We start from the raw sequence: 3,875 nt of genomic DNA, 5'->3' as shown, positions 1-3,875 counted from the left end.
AAAAAGTCCAGAGAAACTCAGCTCTCTCATTTATTAATTATATCACACATAGCAGCACATCACTTAACCTATCTGAGACTCGTATTTCTCTCATATCTGAAGTGAGACCATGAATACAATATCCACTTCCCAAAAATGTTGGGATTTAATTAATTAGTAAACCTGAAGCGATTTGACTTTCACACAGATCTCCTCAGGACATCAAAGCATCCTGAACCATCTATAAAAGGGACTCATTTTCAGTTTGTGTTCATAAAAATCATTTCCTGAATGATTCTTCTATATCTTTTGTACTAGTTTAGTCTTTTGGTTCTATTAACTGCCTCAGAAACCCATGGAGGGGTCACTATGAGTTGGATCTGACTCAACGACAATGAGTTTGGTTTTTTGTTTTGTTTTTTGGTATTAACCAACTATTGGGATCCTCTCACACTAAGTTTTTGCTACTCTAAAAGCCGACTCGACGGCAAATAACAACAACAACAACAACAACAAAGTCCCTTCTCAGGCTCAGGTTGCATTTTCTTCCTTGAGTGATGACCTTAGTACCCTTAGTCTGCTTCTCTCTCTGTCTGTGTGTGTGTGTGTGGGGGGGGTGTCTTTCTCTCTCTCCTCTCTTCTGTCTCTCTTCTCTGTTCTACTCTTATGCTTAGAATTCTACTGACTTCCCCCCAAGGATAGCCACAGATGCCTTAGTTACCTCCTTTATCAAATACAGGTTCTTCCCTCTTCAAAGGTTTTACTGAAGGACATGCTGTTGTTGTTGTTATGTGCCGTGGATTCTTACTTGACTCATAGCGACCCCTCCTTGGGTTTCTGTGGCAGTATCACTACGGAAGTAGATTGCCCAACCTCCTTCTGAGGAGTGGCTGGTGGGTTTGAACTGCTACCATGCTACAAGAGCTCCTAAGGACATGCTAGCAAACAGATAATATAAAGCATAATATGTCTTCAGTGGAATAGAATTGAGAACCCAGAAATAGCTCCATCCACCTATGGTCAGCTGATTTTTGACAAAAGGGGCAAAATCCACTAAATGACCAGAGATAGTCTCTTTAGCAAACGGTGCTGGCAAAACTGGATATCCATTTGCAGAAAAATGAAACAAGACCCATACATCACACCATACACAAAAACTAACTCCAAATGGATCAAAGACTTAAATATAAACCCTAAAACTATAAAGTTCATCAAAGAAAAACAAGGACAAACTTGTTGTTGTTAAGTGCCATGTAGTCAGACCCAACTCCTAGTGACCCCTCCTTGGGTTTCCGAGGCAGTGTCACTAAGGAAGTAGATTGCTCCATCTTCCTTCTGAGGAGTGTCTGGTGGGTTTGAACCGCCAGCCTTCTGGTTAGCAGTCAAGTGCCTTAGCCACTATGCTACCAGAGCTCCTAACTTAGGGGCCCTAATTTATGGCATTAGTAGACTACAAAACATAAGTAAAAATGCACAAACAGCAGAGAATAACTAGATGAGTGGGATTTTCTAAAAATTAAAATCTTATGTGTATCAAAATATTTCTCCAAAAGAGTAAAAAAGATAACCTACAAATTGGGAAAAAATATTCAGCAACAATATATCTGACAAGGGACTTATCTTTAAAATTTATGGAAAACCCCAACACCTCAACATCAAAAAGACAAACAATCCAATTCAAAAATGGGCCAAAGACATGAACAGATAGTTCACCAAACAAGATATTCAGGCAGCCAACAAACACATGAAGAAATGTTCATGAAACCAAAAAACCAAACCCACTGCCTCATCTTCCCCCCATGGAGCAGCTGGTGGGTTTGATCTGCTGACCATTAGAGAGATTCAAATCAAAACAATGAGACACCATCTCACCCCAGCAGTAATAGCAAAGTTCAACAAGACAGAAAATAACAAATGCTGACAAGGATGCAGAGAGATTGAGACTCTCATACACTGCTGGTGGGTCTGTAAAATGATATAACCAGTATGGAACATGGTGTGGCAATTCCTTAAAAAGTTGGAAATAGAAATACCATTTGATCCAGCAATCCCATTACTAGGTGTATATCCTAAAGAACTGAGAGCCAGGGCACAAATAGATAAATGCACACCCATGTTCATCACAGCACTATTCAGAATAGCAAAGAAATGGAAACAACCTAAGTGCCCATCAATGGAGGAACGCATAACCAAACTGTGGTGCCTACACACAATGGAATAGTATGCAACTCTAAAGAACAATGTAGAATCATCAAAACACCACATAACATGGATGAACTTGGAGAACATTATTCTGAGTGAAATAAGTCAATCACAGAAGGACAAATACTGTATTAGTCCATACTATTTGTGGACTAAGAACTAAGGAAGGGTTTACATGTGGAAGGAAACTTTCTTTGTTGGTTACCAGGAATGGGCGGGGAGGGGAGGGGAAATTGCTAGATGGGCAAGAGATGTGTATTTATTTGGGTGAAGGGAAAGGCAATATACCCAAAAGAAGTGACCAACACAATAACACTAAGGAAAAGGAAGACACAGAGAGGTGCGCAAAAGATACAGACAACAAAGATACACAGTTTCACATACACATTACTGCATTATCAGTAATAACAAACATCAGTCTACAGATGGATACATAGGAAAATAGGCTAAATGATCAAGTATGCCTGGGAAAATGCCATGACCATCTAAGTTTGGTAGATGATATTTCTACATTCGTATTTTTATGTGCTATAAGAATATCTGGGAGCTCTGGTAGCGTAGTGCCAAAAGCACTTAACTGCTAACTAGAAGGCTGGTGGTTCAAACCCACCAGTCACTCCTCGGAAGGAAGATGGGGCAATCTAATTCCGTAGTGATACTGCCTCGGAAACCCAAGCAGAGGTCGCTATGAGTCGGGTTCAACTCGACAACACATAACAACAACAACAACAATAAGAATGTCCATATAAATAATGGAGCTAATGGGGCAAAATTATGATAACTTTTTAGCCACAGCCAAACACCCTGAGGGAGTGAGTTATTGGGCTCTGGACCATGGTCATGGGGGACATCAAGCTCAATTGGCATAACAGACTACACACAAAAAAAGTATTCTACATCCTACTTTGGTGAGTGGCTACTAGGTCTTAAAAGCTTGCAAGTGGCCATCTAAGATGCAACAATTGTTCTCTCCTTTTCTGGAACAAAGAAGAATGAAGAAAACCAAAGATGCATGGAAACAATTAGGCCCGGGGACTAGTGGACCATGTGAATCTCAGCCTACATGACCCTGAGACCAGAAGAAATAAATGATGCCCAGCTAACACTGTCAACCACTCGGAAAGGGATCAGTGTAGGAGATCCTGAATAGAGTGGGAGAAAAATGTGAAACAAAGCTCAAAGTCACAAAGAAATATCGGCTTACTAGTCTGATAGAGACTGGTGAAACCCCTGAGACTATGGCCCCTAGTCACCCTTCAGGCTTGGAATTGAACTCACTCCCATGGCTTCCCACCAAACAATAGACAAGCTTATAAGATGAACATTTACACCAGGTAGGTACACTCCTTAGAAAAATCAACCATGGGGGATCAGAAGGGCAGGATTTGCACAGGGAGATGGCTCAGAAGGCAGGGATGCATAGGACAGAAGGAAATCACAGGGAGGAAGTGGGAAGAGAGTTGTTACATTGCAGGGATTCCAATCAAAGTCATGAAACAAAATGTGCATGAACTGTTATATGGGAAATGACTTTGTTCTGTAAATTTTCACTCAAATCATAATTTTTAAAAAGAAAAAATAGGTCCAGGGAAGTGTCAGTGGATACAAAACATAGAGTTCTCATCATTTTTATTCTCAATCAAACTCCTGTCTGAGACAGGTCTTTGTTCCAGTGGGTCCAATTTTCCCCAGCT

This window comes from Orycteropus afer, unplaced genomic scaffold, assembly GCF_000298275.1.
Source record: "Orycteropus afer afer isolate SDZICR_OR568_19922 unplaced genomic scaffold, OryAfe1.0 scaffold00287, whole genome shotgun sequence".
In the NCBI taxonomy this organism is placed as follows: Eukaryota; Metazoa; Chordata; class Mammalia; order Tubulidentata; family Orycteropodidae; genus Orycteropus; species Orycteropus afer.
The sequence above is the reverse complement of the archived record's forward strand: the minus strand, read 5'-3'. Positions refer to the sequence as shown.